At 44.3% G+C, this 18730-nt stretch overlaps 1 protein-coding gene and 1 long non-coding RNA gene across 4 annotated transcripts in view; one reads left to right on the plus strand and one right to left on the minus strand.

The window, feature by feature from the left end:
- LOC135385209 (uncharacterized) overlaps positions 1 to 10041 on the minus strand; it is a 281039-nt gene extending 270998 nt beyond the window's left edge. For both annotated transcript variants that reach the window (XR_010420348.1, XR_010420347.1), the window contains exon 1: positions 9831 to 10041. The gene's annotated coding sequence lies outside the window, so the exon portion shown is untranslated. The remainder of the gene's footprint in view (positions 1 to 9830) is intronic.
- Positions 10042 to 17236: 7195 nt separating this feature from the next.
- The window catches only part of LOC135385211 (uncharacterized), a 73902-nt gene continuing 72408 nt past the window's right edge, over positions 17237 to 18730 (plus strand). For both annotated transcript variants that reach the window (XR_010420350.1, XR_010420351.1), the window contains exon 1: positions 17237 to 17348. This is a non-coding gene — a long non-coding RNA (uncharacterized LOC135385211). The remainder of the gene's footprint in view (positions 17349 to 18730) is intronic.

An 18730-nucleotide genomic window follows, 5' to 3' on the forward strand; every position in this document is an offset into this window, starting at 1 on the left:
ATAACAAGACCATACCAGTAAATAATTATACACAAAAAATAAAATAAAAAAAAAGGTTGTGAGCCTAGGCAGTGCTCCACGCATTAGACGCCCGCTGTGTCTCTACATGAAGAGCGGTTAAGAAAGTAACTAATGTTGGGGCATTTGTATATTTTGCTCAGCTAAAGCATTCCCCTCGTTCATAGTGCGAGGGAAAAAGAAAACAAAACTGAAAACGTATGAAAGATGAAAGTCACTGACAAGGTTAGCCAGCTGATATGTTCGACATAGTGGAATACTAAATGTATGACTGCGAAGCAAATGAACCAGTCTGTTTCCTTTGCGAGAAACGTACCTGGAAATGTAAATGCGAAATTTACCATTGATACTCTGCCCTAAAAACACTTCTAAAATTTTTGGACACCGTAGTACTTGTAGGACTTCGGTCCTCACTCTCAGATGACTCATTATTTCATTTCAACACATTACCGTCAGCGATGGGGTAGAGTATCGCTGATGATGATGAAACTCCCCAATCACCATTATCAAAATAAAGTTGTTGATGGTACTTAAGATGGTCGTGTTTACGGTGTGATCCAGGAAGAAAATTTTCAGCCAGAGCGTAGAGCGGGGAAACAAGAGATCGTGCGACAATATACTTGCTAAATATGAATCGGAGAGCAAACCTTTCAGTAAACGTTCGATGTGTAATATGTTATTTAACGTGTATATGAGTCTATTATTCAACTTGCATATTCTAGAGTAGGGCGTACTATATTACCTCGTATGCAACCAGTTTTGTGCGTGATCGTGCGTGCTTCAGTTACGGTTGATGTATCAAGGCTTCTTGTGAGTCCTCTGTGGCATTTCATTTATACGAGTAGGTGTGGAGACTGAGATTGGACGAAATATAAATGCACAAATACTTGTATGTGGTAACTCTTGGGATAATCGTATCCCGACGAAAGTAAGCAAACGTTAACGGGATCCTCTTTTGTGTGACACTTAATACAGCACACCTTTTAGGGTTCAAGGACATTTGCTATTGGTCGTACCAACCACGAATATATAGAAGCGAAGCATGGACGGAGTTCGAGTTGATCTCTCACACTGCATATTTCCTTACTGATAGCACAGGCATCCGCATATTGTCTGACCGCGGCGGAATTTGAACACACAATGTCGCTAATATAAACGCTGAATAGCAATCGTTTTAGTATGGACGCTTGGGGCACTCCGGGCGTAACGATGGTTGAGGATGAGGATATAAGGAGTTCACTTGTACATATTGTCACCAGTCAGTGAGACATGACTTATCCCATTTCAGAATGAAACCATCATGTTATTATGTCTGCCTGTGCCTGACTAACCTTTCCTCGCTCTCTTTTGTCCATAAATATATCCCCATGTCACAGCTTTTCTAACTTCGGCAGAAGCTTGGCATGAAAAACCCGATCGAACGCATTGGAGAAATCAAGGAATACAACACCGACCTGCGGTCCCCTCTGGTTAAGCAATTCAGCAGGGTCGTAGGTCGTCGCCGATAGTCCTCTGCGAGTTCCATGTCGTTTTTTTTAAAACCGACATCATGCCCTTCGTGAGTGGGAATTATGTGCGTGAACACTAAATGCCCGAGTGCCTTGGAACAGGTATACAAAGTAATGATACCGGACAATAGCCGAAGGCCCTAAGTAATCGTTGCTAGAATCTGCTTTTGGTATTCGCACGATCTTTGCACATCCACTCCAAGGGAACAGAGCCATATCCGAAGGATTTCATAAAAAAGATGGTCACCAACCCACATTCTGCGTACCTGATTTGTAGGGTTCCGGGTTTTCGGAGTATATTTTTTGTCATACTCAAAAAGCGTTTTTCGTAGCTTGTTTTATTATAGACAGTTCGGAGTTTTTCGTCTCTTATTGTTTTACAACCGAGCTAATATGTGAATTTCGGAGAAAAAACGACGGTTGTGAAACAACATTCTCACAAAAAGAATGAGAAGCTGCATTGCAACAGCGCTGAGTGATGTGGTAGAACTTGCAGACGACATCTGTATCACGACCATCTGACTACACCAACATATCAAAATCTGGATATTCTTTGACACCGTCTCTAGGCAGCTTTCTCTGACGTTTCTTCTTACTGTCTGCGTTGCAACAACTACCTGCCCTTTCAACCTTTCGAGAAGACAATTCTTGTGTCATCTGTGCTTCCTTGTCCACTTTGAGGAGGAAGAACAGCTTGATTCTCAGAAGAAAAAAAAATAACACACATTGGCGATGGAATTTTCCAAGTAGAGCTCGGGAATGAACGAAGTGACCAACCTTTCCGAACCACACTTTCTGTGCCTCTCCATCAGCTGGACTCTCGCCCCTCTCTTTGTCAAAATTGGTTGCTCCATGGCCGAATCCAGCCCACCAACGCTCTGCCCTCAAAGCGCTTCTGATCCTTTTGAACACAGTAGGACTTCGGTCCTCACTGTGAGCCGACTCATTATTCCATTTCCCACATCACCACGCGGGGTAAAAATGCTCAATCATCATGATCAAATAAAGTTGTTGTTGGCCGAAGTGACATCAAACGCCATCTAGTGGAACACAGCCACTAGACAGGATATACACGTACACTGATTTCAGTGTCGAGGTCCCTCTAGGAAAGGATGGAGTTCACCCGCATTATACACATGCTTTGTGCATTGTGAAGTGAGGTGAGGTGACAGCGGGAACGCGAGATTTTGCAGAGCGGGATGGTGCTTGCAGTCGACTGTCGCCCTTTTACCCTCGGAAAGGTGCCAGGCCCCTGACCCAGTCCCGCTCATATATGCATCTACGTCTCGGTCACTTGGGCGCTTCTGTCATCAACCGGCCTCCCCAACGTGTTTCGATCAGCTGAACTGCCATCGCCATCATAATCTTTTATTCTGGCTCTGAAGCAGCGCCCAGCATACTGACCGGCCTCAGCCCCATCTCATTATCGTCTCGTTATGCGTGTGTGAGCTGAAATTGTGCTGCACTGTGGAGTTAGGTCAAGAAGGCCACACTTCCTTCTCGCGGGGGCTGATAACCCACGATGCGGTGCTATCTTCATACAAAAGGAACCGGGACCCTCCAACCAGTTATCATGACATGACTTTCGTTGATGGCAAGTTTTCGGTTACTGGAACCTCCAAGAGGGGAGTGTTTCGGATGAGCCCGAAAACCCGGAACCCTGCTTATTAGGAACTGATTTGGGGGATCATCAACAGCTGGCCGTTGTCTTGGGGTCCAGATTCAAATATGCGCAGCAAGAACCCCTCCTGCAGAATCGTGATATCAGGCACACTTTGACTACCATGATTCAAGTGCGGTGCAGGTGAAAGAAGATGCGAACAGTGAGGTACTATGATCACAGGGTCTTGAACGTCTGAACTATTTGCGCAAATTCTGTGTGCTGTTCGTTTCAAACCAGAAAGTAGCGCCACAACATCCCAGGATCGCTCTGCAATAAAGAATACATTCTGCTGTTTTAAAAGTGGAATTTTGACGCCCCAATATTATTTTTAAAGCTTCGTGCAGTATCTGCATATATCTTTGCATATGTAGCTTTCTTTTACAATGTAGCCTGTTCAACATACTTTTCAGGTGAATGAGCTCCCTTGTAAACCGAGGATTGTAACTTTTGACGTGACGGTTCTTTTTAGGTGCAAATCGAGATAGGAAGTTGAATACAATATATTTGAACAACTCCCACAACTTGTCTAGGTTATCAGTCAGGGCACTCAGGCGCATTGCTGGTGCATCCTGGGGCCCGTCATATACTCTGACCTCCACCGTGTCCATCAAGCCCGAACATTGCGGTACAGCTTACCCGTCCTACATGCTCTTAGTGGAACCCAAGAACGGGAACTACACAACAACCAGGCCCGAAGCCTCCGCGTCTGTTTGGGAGTCCCAGGACGACGGAGGCGTGCTCCGTCCTAGCAGAGGCGCGAGGGCAGCCTGTTGGCATTCTGCGGGACGGAGATACCCTTAGCGATTTATACACGCTACTTTACAGGACATCCACTCTACTATGTTCGTCGCACTGATGAAGACTGAGCGGTGTTGCAGGCTTGAAAGGGAGCTTACTTCCCCAGCGTCAACCCCGTGTTATGCGCTGGCAATGCGGACACTTGGAAGACACGACAACACGACGAACAATTGGGCTAATCCTCTCGTCCTGTCTGCTCCTCAGTCCCTTTGTCTATTGCCTCGTGTTTACCTCATCATGACTCATCATACTTGGAAGTCCCCAGATTTGCTCTAGCATCCCTGGTCTTCTGCGAAAACCACGACGTTTCTACAGTCGTGGCCCATCGCCTCGCACTGGAACATCTGAGCTTCTCACCGACAACGCCGTCAAATATACCCCAATGGCTCAATGGCATCTGTTAGATTGGGCGCGGCCATCCACATTCAGGATGAAGACCTGGAGCATGCCTTCCAAATTATCTGTACAGTGTCCTCTACGGAAGCAGAAATTAGCATCCTGGCAGCATTAGAATATACTGTCGGATCAATGCCCGAAGAGTGGGTCGTTCTCAACGACATCAAGGCATCATTAGATATATCGACGTCATCTCGCCCGATCACAATAAGTGATTTGCACGCCATGATACTTAAGAAATAAACTCAACTCTTAGCCATTGATCACAACATCACGTTCCAATGAGTCCCTGGTCACATAAACCTGAACGGAAACACCCGGGCGACGCAGTAAAGAGACGAGCTGCGTGCGATGACACTTTGGATGACACTTCGGCCGTGGCACATCTGCCGCTTACAGCCTCGACATGTCGTCTACATATTCGCCGGCGGTGTGTCACAAGTGCCCGGCAGTTCCGGGCCGTAACTACCGCATACAACGCATACTTGCAGTTCATCGTCCATGGAGTTTGGCGTCGCTTGTCACTGTAAGTTGCAAAGAAGAATCCCTTCTCCACAGCGTACGACTAAATGTTGCCCTTACTCTCTCGCTTTTATTCAAAATGGGCCAGTTAAGTTCCCTCAACTGACTATACCTGCGGCGTGGAAGCTGACATCCCCCACCATATTCTGCATTGTCCACAGCATAACCACCGAAAAACCGCCGACGCCGTCTACTTCAGATTGGCTGTAAGGACTTCTCTTTGCACCAAAACTATGCTAAGATTTTTCTTCGGCCACTGTGCTTGGCCCCGTCCGGCACGGCTGCTCCCCAGCCAGTGGGCCATCACGACCGTTCTCCTCCGCTTTGTCAGAGCCTCAGACCTCATGAACAGCCTGCGAAATTGTCACGTTGTAGTTTTTCACATTTCTGTTTCTTTTCTATCTTTTGATTTTATTTTACTCTAAGCAATAGCAAGTCGACTCTTTGCCTGGCTAAACTTTCCTTTCTCTTCATTTCTTTTTGAATAACCATAACCCCCCACCCCGTTGTGGTATCGCGCATATCAATTGTCAAAAAGAGAACTGAGGGTGGTCTAATATGCTGCCATCACCGGCATTTTTAATGTCATATAACAATGACGTCTTATAGCACAAGCAACATGCCGACCATGTCCTACACATTTCGCCATCAGAGATGCCCTCCAGCACATCGCTGTTAAAAGACAGTCTGGGTAAAAGGTCATAGAATGAACGACAAATCGAGTATGGAGGGTCGCCTTATTTCACAGACATCATTACATCATCCGCTACTTGTGTTAGGCCATGTTAGGAAATGAAAATTTCCTTCCTGTGACTGGAATTTCGGCTTTCCTGTTTTAACGATAAGGTTACCTTATTGAAACGACGCGCACGGGCAAAATGCGACAACTTGGTATTCTGGAAGGAGTATGTCGATTATTCGTGGAAGTTACGCGTCTTTCTCATGTATTTCTCTTTCGAGGTACAGACGTGTGCGGTTCTCAAATTATATCAAGAAAGTTTATGAAACTGTCGAGCGACGGTGTTATTCAATTCGTCACAAGAGACTGGGAGCGCTTTTCCTGTAAAGAACACTGGCATAAAACAGCAGAAAATGCTAACATGATGATAATGGAAACAGGAACGGTATATTGCCGAAATTACTAGATGGCAACGTTCCTCTTTTACCAGAAACGGTAACGAAAAATAATCGGCTTGCATTGAATGGCTGCTACAGATATGCAACGGCATCAGTAAGTTTCTTTTTTTTTTCTTCTGAGTACTTGAACTACTGTGATACATGCTCTGAATAACACGACAGAACGGAACATAGTATTTTGTTGGATTCATCCATCGCTCGCTCGTCTGCAACGCTCTTGACGCAAACGTATGCAAAAGATATCAATACAACAGACTCCACGACATAGCACGGAGACGCCTACGGGCGTCTACGACCTTTTCTTTGACCTTAGCATAGCAGTACCATTTTTGCACTGTCCGTCTGTGGGTGCAACGGGAGGTCTCGCTGCGCAGATGTAGATTTACCGAACTCAGAATCGCAATTTTGTACGGTTTCGTTTTGTACGGTTTTGTTTTCTTTTGCATCCTGGACGACATACAAAATTCGCCGTAGAGAAATTACTTGCGCGGCATGTACGCAGTACGTATTCGTACTCTGAAGAAGCATTGGGGCAAAACGGGTGCTGGCAGAGCTGAAAGGGATCTCCACTCGAAGCTACATAAGGACCGTCGCACTTTCGAAAACAGTAACGGAAGCTTTACAGAAACGAACTTCAAAAGCTGATATCGGAGACTGAAATGCAAAACAGCGCCACACTCTGTGCGGTGCTAGTGCACAGGAAGAGCAGGTCATTGTGCCGATGCCCAAGTACATATAGTCTGCAAAACAGCGTAGCCAGACGACTAGGGCCTCGGCCAAGAGCCTCACCCAAAAGAACAAAACGGCTCATGACAACAACAGCTGGGGAGTATTCCTTTCCCATCTACAATCAGCACGAGCATGTCCTTTGCAAAATTACAGTGACACATGCGAGATGAGACCGTGGTGGCGGTTATTGAGCGTGGATGACCATGTTCGAAGAATATTGAGCTGCCAGAGGGAGTTTGGCCAGCCACGTTCCGTCGCAACCACCACCAGCCACGTGGTAAGAACCAAGTTTTTCACCGAATGAAATCAGCCCATGTGGAAATTCACAACAGTGCATGTTCACGAACATTGTGTAGGAGACCATGGAGTTCATTTTTGAGCGCTCTCGCTGCAACACTTATTGTTCCTAATCTTTTTGGTCGGGCTCTTACTTTGCCCCACACGTTTTACCCCGAGCGTGGGGGCAAAATCTGACGTTTGTAGCTATATGAAATGTGGGACGTTATTTCAATGTTCGGTTGAAACCAGACCGCTTAGGTTTCTTAGCCGCAGTGTTTGAAGACAGCACAATATTTCCACATTGTTTCTTCTCAAATTGACGTCACAATAAATAATGGCACTGGATCGCAAACTTTGTCCCGTTTAGTGACCCCTTCCCTTAATGTACCTGCTCTAATTATTGGAGTGTAGTAGATATCAATCTATTTTATGGGTATGACGATATTTCTTGAGCAGTTCCATCCTAATGCGATACTCTTGCAGCAGCTCATTTTAGAAACAGAATGGCCGCAAAAGCATAGACATAATACTGGACAACGTTTCGTATTCGAACCTAATAATAATGCGTTTCACCGTAGCATTGACCGGTGCCTGCCGTGCCTTGCATGGCGTCGAGAGTGCATGCAAATCGCTTTCTTGTCAAATGGTAAGAAAATGCCGCTGCAGACGTACATTTTATAAGTCCACTTTAAAGGGTCCGCACAAAATATTTGAAAACTTTGCTGCCACTTTGCAGTTAGCCTGTGCTGGCAAGTGCTGCCATAGGAGCATTTCGTTTTCTAGAAAGGAATTATTGCAAGCAGGCGTTGCAGCGTATAAATTACAATGACTGCATTAGGGGACATAAGGTGTATTCCGTTCCAGTGCTGTTGGCATAATTGAGTAACACACTGCGGCTACCTTATTGCGGTGTTGTTTTCTTCTTCTTCTTCCTCATTTTTTCTTTTTTTCGTTTGTTTACATGGGAGACGTTGCATCTTGATACTGTGTGCCCGTGCCCGTGTTCTAAGGTACTCGTATCATTCTCGGGAGGATAAAAAAAGGGGAGGGGGGACCTCAAAATATATATGCTCGTTAGGTTTCTGGTCAGGATATCAGCGGTGTTGAAACACTCGAAAATGTCAATGTTATGGTTACCTTGACTGGAATTTTACTCATCCACCGTAAAGAGCGTCAGGGATCCCTGCTCGTCTCAAGAGTCATAGAGCAGCTTATAAATATGGCGTGTCCTTCGGCAAAAAAACACTGGAAATCTCATGAATGTTGAAAACGGATGATGACTCTGGGGAAGAGGCCAATGGTGACGCGGACAAAATGTCACAAGCGCAGGCAGGCATATCTTCTTATGGTTTCACCTATACATCCTGGTGGATAATATCCTTCAGGGAAAACGCATATGAGAGAAATAATTGGCTGACGCGCGGACGGTTTCTGATATTTATGCTCATGAGCCCACAGCTGAAGAAAAAGAAAGGGTAGGAAGTAAAATGTCCAACTAATGCGAACATGCGCATGCCCTCACATTAATATACATTCGCAATATTAGTATTATTAAATTTCACTAGAGCGTAACAAAACCTGAAAAGGTGAACAAGGCACCCGTTGACGAATGCAGCAAAAGCAATTACTACTGCAAGCCATGTCTCCTTGACGCTATTGTGACTGATCACCGCAATTTCAATAGCTCTGCACGGACATGACAGGGACACATTTGCAAACTCATTAATAAAAACTTTGGCGGGTCAGCAAAACAGTATGGTGCTGTAGCGTGTGTCTGATGAATCATTTATGGTAGATAAGCGAATGTGTATCACTTACGTCACAGTGAGCGATGCTAGTGGATGCGATAATTATGTCGAATAACAGTATGGCGTAATTTAGTTAGCACGAGATTTACCATTTACGCAGATTCGAGCGATCGCAAGGTGCTTTTACCTATCAACTTTACGATATTGCACTCCCAACAAGGCGGTATTATTCCCAGCTCTCACGGTTGAATTACAGGACAGCCCAGTCGCCCTAAATTCTCCTTAAATCGCACGAATCTACTGATATTTTTAACACAGTAGTAGTCATGTGCGATTTATAGACGCAACACATCTTGTGTGCGTGTTTCACGTGCTATAGTAATTCTCGGTGCACATAACGGCTATTCTTGTCACAATACATTGCTCCAGAGGGAGATTCTAAAACTGATAAGATCACTTGCTTGCCGGCCATTTACTTGCTATATGCAGTTCAATCGAATGAAAATATCAATTCTATTGCACGCTTATGCATTTTTCAGTTCAAGCCTGTCGTAGCCACCATGGGGTCACTGAAGTGTATACGCACACACTAAACTTACAAGCAGTTTGGTACATGAACATGCTACACATGCGAGACGCGAACTTCAAAAGTATGTTGCCGTAGTTCATTTCTTCTTTTTTTTACTCCCTCTTTTTCTTCTTCTTTTTTTTATGCGCGTGTCTCAAATGCGTTCTTGGTTTTCCTTCGAATGTAATTTCTGCGTGTCTGAAATGCGCATTCGCAAACAAAATTAATAGAGGCGTCACGCGACAGCTGAATGATCTCAAGTAAGTAGGTTGAACATTCCATGTAATTCAATTTCGCATGGCCGCCAAGCACATGTTGTAGCAAACTAATTGCGTCACGCATAGCGGAGCCTCGTGTTCCATTGCTTCTTATGCGAAAGCACGCGCAGATAGTAACTAATATACACGAGAGTAGGAATACCGCTGGTGACAACGCATGACAAGTAGTATACTAAAACACCGTACCTTTTGAGTCACCGTGTGATCCTAAGCCTTTTGCAACTGAGCGTCCCAGGAGTCACGATAAAATGGATCAGCAATTTGACGCGACTTTCACAAATAGCGTGTGCGCTGCATCGCATATCCCACGCGAAGACATGCATAACTCCTTATCACCTATGCAACAACTTAGATTACACCTGTATTTTTTTCTAAATAAGCGGAAACTTTGCATGCCGGCTCCGCCCGCAAATCGAATATAACTTGAGCTTCGTGGGACGGCTTGCGCCATCTCACGTCGGCAAGGGGAAGCACGGAGCGTGGTCTCTTCACAAAATTCGCTATTATGCACCCTTCATTATTCAGTATGCTTTAAGGTTGTTGTAATACGTAATGAGACACACATTCGACATTTTTAGCCACAATTTTGTACGCTTGCCCCACCGTATGTAACGGAATAAAAGTACCTACAGCCTACACGGGCACGGCTCCACTGCCCGGAATGCTCACTGTAAAATTAAGTTTAAAAGAAGCTAGTTAGGATAATGAAACAGGATGTCGCTCATTCGAGCTCAGAACTTAGCGACTTGGACTTCCATATTTTTTGGACACCGCTATTTAATCCTTCGGACAAACATTTTGGACAAACACTGGAGACGTGTACTAGGAGAGAGGTAGCAAAACACTCATCTACCAAGCTGTAGTGAAGAGAAAGAAACAAGAGGTAGCAATCACCAAGCGCATGAATTGCACCCCTTTGTGCAGCTTTTGGAGTAAGGCGTTTCTATTTGTGAACTTTTTTTTGCGCAAAAAACCGCACTCTTCTCTTCGGATGTGTGTGCTAATCCACCTGCTTCTGGTACAATGTTATCGCCCCCATTCCTTAACTTACGTCGTCTGACTAGCTTACGCCCTCTGTTCAGTGAGGCTTTTCCTTCTCCTTTTTCTTTTATGCTGTCTTTGTCTCTCCATCTATTTACCCGTTACTCTGGGTTCGTCTGTCTCTATTTTAGGTTCTGCTAATCGATATTTCATGTTTATTTTCACCCAGAATACCAGTGTTGGAGTAGCCAGTCCCGACGGGGTTGAGACGTCTCCGTGGTTTCGTTTCTACTATATGTAATCTACAAACCATAAAGTGCTACAGATAGCGTGGAACAGCACTGCGGTGATCCCGCTGCACAAATAGAAATGGAAGGCTTCAATAAGCATTCGAAAGAGTTGTGCTGACTCGGCACCGCTTCCTACTCTCTGAAGCCCCAGCATTTGTGATATACATCCAGAGAAGATCACAGCAGCAGTGACACTGACTAGAGTTGAGCAAGTTACTAAAAAAATGTCGTTAAGATAGAGTTGCACGAATCTGACAGAAACAGGAAAAGTTGCTGAAACTGAAATGTAATTCAGTACCAGTCACAGTCACTCGTCAAGTGTAATGAGGTTACTCTTGAGTTGCTTCAGGCCATGTGCGTTTAAAGTGGTAACACATTACAAACCGTCCCACATTAGTACATTTGTTCGTAGCAGAAGTTCAAAATTGGTATAACAGGCTACATGAGATGAACGTTTATCTGGACACTACAACTTCTAAGTGGCGAACAGAACACAAAACAGAAAGCACATCTAGTACTAGTGTTAGGTTAGTGATTTTATGGCACTAGACATTTAAAAATTAAATTTATGAAAACATTCGTTAACAGTTTACAACACTCACTATGTGATATGAGTGGCCACATGTGCAGGGCACAACTTGTTTGAGAAAAATCATGTTTTAAATAAATGCTAAAATCTGTGTTTGGCGGAGGCCGCTACATATGCAAAGCAAGCAGCTACTGGATAAATGGAAACATGAAGGCAGTGGAAAAGCGTCAGCTTTTGCAAAGAGAAAGTACTGCAGACAGCAATTGAGATTTCACTCGGTAGAAACGCAGCGGGAGGTAACTATGCCTTGAGGCAAAATGTAATTCAATTACAGCTACAGTTAATCATTTATGAAAGTGTTTAGATACAACAATTAATTATTATATCCTGGTTACTTGTAATTAATTACTTCACACCTCTGACACCCACCAGCCACTTTAAAATAATTATCACTCTTAGGATACTGAAAACGTCTAATCTTATGCGCCTCGAGAAGTGACCACGAAAATTAGTTTACAACAACAACAACAATTCAATTGGTTGATGATGTCATGGGGTGTGTCTCCGCTTAGGCTACGGGACACTACACCCAGAACCGGGTTGACATGATTTGATGAGCGAATTGACGATATCAATGAACGACTATGGAAATAACATCACTATTAATCTTTAATTTTTCAAAAATCTTGTGAGGTCTAAACTGCATGCTCGCATAACACTTTTCTTTCTCTCTCCCTCTCTGGCCCGCCTCATGAAAAAAAAAAAAAGAGAGAAAACAACCGCGGTAAAACCCAAAGTGAAACTCTGTCAGCACAACTGCATATGCAGGCCCATTTTTTGTTTAGTTTTATTCATTGTTATACAATTATCACCATTGAAAATTTTGCATCAGATGACGACACACAATTCGTTCGATTAAAAATGTTGTTTATTGAGGTAACAGGAGGAAGTACCGTACTACAGCAACACTTGGCCTTCGTATTTTTCTTTTTTTGTGCGTGTGTGTATTTTACATTGATGTAATTTTAATACTGAAATAGCAGTAATGGAAAAACTTAAGCGACAACCAAATGTGGTGATGCCTAGCATGATACCGTCGAAATGGAGTGGTGGCTTTTCGGATTATTCACTAAGTGCAACCGCAATACCAATTGCGGGTAGTGGGCGACAACTCTGGTGGCGAATTTCCACATTCATCATCATCGTTATATCTATTGTTGCTGTTGTGCGCGTGCAATGCATGTAAATTCGAGTGAGTAAATATGGGACCGCGTGGTTTTGCGGGTGCTTCGATGCTCTCGCGTCTGAACAGTTTCATGGTTATTAAGATTCTTCGTGAATCACTTTAGAAATTTGCATCGTAATTTCAGTACGCTTAGAAATTAGGAGTGACCAGGTACTCCTGCATAGTACGGTGTTCCCTGATCTTACCTTCATATTTAGCATTTTCCACCAAACGAATTTTGTGTCATCCTTCATCTAGTGCAAAACGTTCAACGATTATAATTTTGTAACAATGGATAAAACAAACAAAAACCGGTCTATACATTGATGCTGGCAAGGTTTCACTTTTTTCTTGAACAGTAACTACAAAGTTCTTAAACTTGGTAACAGTAGAGTCATTACAAGGGTCGTTCAAGGTTGACCGAGACTTTTTTTTGCTGGACAAAAATCAGTGAGTAAATGTAATTGAATAAAACTTTTGGAGGACGGAGTGCAATCTTTCTCGGGTCAGCGGCATGAGCAGCACGTGCAGCAGTGCACGAGCAGCAGCGGCAGATATCATGCCGGCGAGCAGTGTGTCTGCAGCTGTGGAACAGCTATGCATAATCAAGTTCCTTGTGAAGGAGAACGTCAAACGAGCTGAGATATTGCAAAGATTGCCTGCACAGTATTGGAAGAAACGATGTCAAGGGGAAGAGTGTATGAATGGTTCAGACAGTCTGGCGAAGGACGGGATTGACAAATGGACCACATGGACACGTTCGTCCGACTGCAGTTACGCCAGTGAACACCGCAGGCGTTGAGGAAGTCGTCCTCGAGAACCGAAGAGTAGCAGTTCAGAACATCTCAGCACAGCGTAATATTGGTGTTAGCAGTGCGGAGACAATCATTCACGAGCACTTACTGTTCCGCAAAAGCCTGTGCAAGATGGGTTCCCAGACGCCTCACTTGTGACCAGAATGTCGCGCATGACAGTCTCTGAACAGCTGCTGAACGGTTTCAATCCGAGGGGGACGAAGGGACAAATTTTTGCAATCAATCGTCACATGTGATGAAACCTGGACGCATCATTTCACCCCCGAGACAAAAAGAAACAGCATGGAATGGCGACATAAGGCTTCCCAGCGGCCAAAGAAAAGTAAGATGCAGCCGTCTGCTGGGGAGTCCATGGGAACTCCCTTCTGAGACCATGCGGGGTGTCATACGTGTGGACTTCTTGGACCAATGGGTCACGATTAATGCCCAATACTATACTCCACGTTGATAAAGGGTGCCGTGCAAAACGCAATTCAGAAGAAAGGCCTGGGTTGTTGTCCCGAAGGCACATTCTTCTTCGTGACAATGCCCGGCCTCATGCGGTGGATGTGATGGTAGCAACGCTGGCCGAAATGTGCTGGGAGGTTTTGCCCCATGCCACTTACAGCCCAGGATGAGCCCGAAGCGATTACCGTTTGTTTGAGCCCTTCAAGGAGCTCCTTAGAGGAAAGACGTTCCACACAGATGATGTCCTCCAGAAAGATGCCCTCCAGTGGCTACGAGAGCATTCCACTTATTTCCACGCCGAACGCATCAACGCGTTGCCACAGCGATGGCAGCGGTGTCTAGATGCGCACGGTGAATATTTTGAAAAAAACTGACGTAGTTTGGTGCTTCTTCTCGAATTTTCCATTGTATTTAAAGAAGCAAAAGTAACCAACGGTCAACCTTGAATGACCCTTGTACATTTGGAAAACCTAACTGATAACCCAATTAATATTTTCACGAGCAATCTGTAGCTACAACTTGGTAATTTGTTTAAGTAGCCTGCCCATGGTTTCTTACAATTGCAGCGAAGCTATTCATGTCTACGTTTGATTTTACCTCCCCTCAAGATTTTTAAAAACTTCATTTCTCAACCGTATCAATATGCTACCCTTAACAAAAACAAGAGTGCGTATATTAGTAGCGCTAATGCGCCTCCATAAATGTATATAAAACCCCTATCATATATACATACCAACAGTTGTGCAGTCATATGTACAAAGTCACAGTCATGCAATCATATGTACATAGTAGCTTGCGCATTTCTTTTTTTTTTTATTCCGTGTTAGCGACAGAAGGTCAGTTAGTTGGCAACAGTTAGTTAGGTCAACAGAAGGAACCAACCAGGGCAGGGGAAGCGGTGAATGGGGGCAGAAAAGGGCGCAGCTAGAATGAAAAGCAAAAATGTCACTGGTCCGCGCCCTCTGCAGCCGATGGTTGCGAAGAGAGAACCACCCACATCTCGTATCGTGCTTAATCATTCCCCGCCCAAAACCGAGGCAATAAACCAAGACACAACCCCCCCCCCCCCCCCCCAATCACGGATGAGGGCAATAGTCATGTCCTCAGGATGGAGAATCCAATAGACGACTTCAGAAAATCCCTCAGAATTTAGCGCCGCATTGAACTATGGGAACTTCCTTATCAGCAAGGAGGAGAAGGTGTCCCAACTGTTTCGATTTCTCCTCTCTCGGCCCATTGTCCACGAGGAGTGAAGGTAAGCGAAAACGAAACGTGAAGGACTAGCCGTTCTCCCTTCCTCATGACAACAATCTCCCAGGATGCAAATCGTGCGCAAGGAACACTTGGATTTCCTGAAAGCGTCTATTGATATTTCCCTTTTCTGGCCTGTTAGGGAAGAATGAAACCTCTCCCGGAAACGTTCCAGCGGTACCGATATATTACTCGGGGAACGGTTTGCAACTTCAAATCGTGTACTCGTTTTCTTTTTTTTTTTCTTGTTGTAGAACATGCTGAATTCGCAAAAAGACATCCGAGAGGTGCTTTTTCGAAAACCGGGAACCCTACTTAAAAGATATAAGTTTCAAGGATAGCGCTGGCGCAGGAGCAGTCTTTGTCTATATATTTCTGTAGAGACTTTTGTGTTTGCTATTCTGTTTTTTTTTTGTTTTTTTTTTCTGTTTCAACCATATGTCGAATGATGTTTTCGTAGTTACATTAAGCTGGTGGGTATGCGTGGCTTACAACGAAGTTCCATCCTCTCCCTACGAACTGGTGATAACAATTCATACTTTTTATCATGTGTGTGTATGTTGGTAAGACTCAACTGCAAAGTTATATAAAATCAAAGTAAGAGTTTGTGCTTGTTCGCTGGCGTTTGACTCACTTCTCCTGCAACGAATAGTTCGTTCACGACACACAACAATACCACAGAACAAGCACAACTAGAACTAGGCATCATCATCATCATCATCGTCATCATCGTTCCACAAATTTTCCACCAATGTAACTGGTGCACGTGATGTGTAATTGCTGGCCTCACACTAGCGAAGCCACAATCTCCATCGTATTTTTTCTTTACGTCAATCAATCAGAACTAGTTTTGTCATCACTAAATCCAACAGGCTTGAAAACTGGTTTCGTAAATGCTGTGCTCTAATCGATTTATGTTTCCCAAGGGAGCAGCTTCATGGAGCAGCTGTACCTGCTATATAGTTACCTGCCCACAAGGATAGCATATTGCTTTACTCGATTATTACCATAAAAGAGGGTATAATTTCGCGAAACATGCAAAAATGCATCCGATGAATTCAAATAAAAACTTCAATGAACCAACAGGAACCACATTCCGCAGGAGAACGCCGACCCAGACTACCAGAGGCAACCGAACATCGTACCATCGACAAAGCCGGCGTTATCACAAAGCACGATGTCCTTTGCTCTCTCTCGTTATCTACATGTTACACAGCCTTATCTCTCGTGCACGGACAAATTTAGACGCTCATTTGCATGGACTAAAATATCACCAGGCAACGCTCGATAAAAGAGAAGACGCACGGCCAGCTCTCGGGGCGTGTATATACACCGAGCATGCTTTCTTTGCCAACGGTTTCGGCCTCGCTTCCTAAGCCGTCACACATGCAGTGCATTGCAAAGCGACGACCCTTCGAACACAAGCAACAGCCTCGCACAACGGATTCCCGCCAAGAGAAAACAATAAAACACTGCCGCTTTCGTTTTGCTTTTGGACCGGAGCCAGATGGGTGGAAGCCGTTCCTTGCTTTGCAAGAAGACAGACCAACTTGGACGGAACTGAAATGGGGCTCAACTTCTTCCTCCCTCCCTCTTGCCCTCTCCCCTCTGGAGGATTTGAACGAAAACCAAAACGGCACGAACAAGTGAGAAGTCTGCGGGAAAAAAAAAAAAAAAAAGAAAAAAATTGCTTATTACATCACGCCGGAGGATTCGAGGACTTCTCCGTTTTCAAACAGTGGAGAGGGAAGGCAAAAGCAAGACGGCGTCCGCGTGGCAGGCGGCGAACTCGACCGTTTGGCCAGTTTGAATAATATGCAAAGCAGGCTGGTCATAAAGCCTTCTCCATCGTCAAGTATAGTGGATGAGGGTTAATAATAGATGCGCCGCGCGATGCGTACATGCACGATACGGCCACTAAAGGGTTGAATGGCGGCCATCATGCCAGCGCAACGGTCGTTGCTGGGCTTCTTGTTTTCTTTCTTCTTTTTTTTTCATGCTTTTCCTAGCGTAAGGCTGCCTCCTAAAGATAGACGCCCGGCTACCGAGTTATCTATTGCGATACGGGACGCTGCTTTGTTACGTTGTCGATAGCTTTTTTGATCTCCGTTGCACGAGGCAAGAGGACATATCAGTGCCTGCCCGATGCACACTTGGCGATAATGGGTATGTAGACTGCCAGTATCTGTAAGAGTTGTAATTTGGGCTTCGAGGGTTCCCGTGGAAGGTCGCTAGAGCAGGATGTGATAGAGCATGCGTGACCTGCTTTCCGAAGACACGACATCCTTACCGTCAGACAGTGTTGGATTTACTTGTCCTCTTTCTACCAGTGGCGTACGTTTGTTAACCTGAACGTACAGGGATGCCCAATATAAAGCACGAGGTTTAGAATGAAGACACAATCAATAAAAAGAGTGCTTGGGAGATAATCTTTGCTTTGGACGACGCATTATGTGTTAAAATTTTACAAAAACTGCCACTAGGCACAGTTATTCGTGGATAATCCGTGGAAATAAAATAAAAAACTCCTGCCGTCTTATCATTTTCAATGACCGCCCGCTAAATCTCGTGTGTACGCGTAGTTTGGTACCAGTAGAAAACTTTGCTACGATATTTATTTTGGCATGCCTTTACAAGTTCGAAGCATAACATGCAGTTCTGTTGTTGCACTTTTAGCAAATATGCCCTCTAGAATCAATTTCGAATTACCATCGATGCTCCAACAGCCCAGGAAAATAGCCGTTTAGGGTATTGACAATGTGTAGGAGAGTGCGTTTCTTCAATCTTTCCTAGTTTATTGAAACAAATCTGGAAACAAATCACACTGTTTGTGTCTTTCTTCAACTGCCATCATTCAAATCTGGAAGCTGCAAATTCTTGGCACGATTTTTGAGCGCCCCAATTTATATTGGGTGACCCTGCATGTTACGAACTAAGGAAAAGTATGCCTTGGAAGAACCTTATAATGTCGAATGCACGAGCGCATATATCGTTCATCAGAACATTGTATATTCAAACAAATACAGTAACGTCTGAATGAAGATTCACATGTTACTATCAGATATACAGAAAAGTCGATTATATTTTACGCCTACGAGGTCTCACAAAAACATCATGCAGACCTCACGTTCCTTGCGAAAAAAAAAAAACTTTCAGCACTCCAGAAGCCCCCTTCAAACAGCCAAGTTTCGGAGATAGTTAAGTCTTATTGAATTCTTATTAATGACATTATCATGCTATATCAGGAGTCTAGTCGTGGTCAGTTGAAATAATATATCGATAGTTTAGCCTCATAACACGTCACATTGATAATTTTGGACAATAAAAACAACAGTAATCTCTGTACCATAGTGCTACTTCACAACCAATGAAAAGGACGAAACGGCGGTGCAATCTGGGGCAAGTCTCATATGGCGACACTGACTTCTGAGACTTGTGCAATATATATGTGGTGGCGCATACTCACGATCAATATAAGCCTGACAGTACTTGAAACAAGAAACAGAAGAGGAGTGCCATATCCGGTTTACGAAGTTTCCGGGTTACAG

The sequence above is a fragment of the Ornithodoros turicata genome, chromosome 2 (assembly GCF_037126465.1).
Source record: "Ornithodoros turicata isolate Travis chromosome 2, ASM3712646v1, whole genome shotgun sequence".
Lineage (NCBI taxonomy): Eukaryota > Metazoa > Arthropoda > Arachnida > Ixodida > Argasidae > Ornithodoros > Ornithodoros turicata.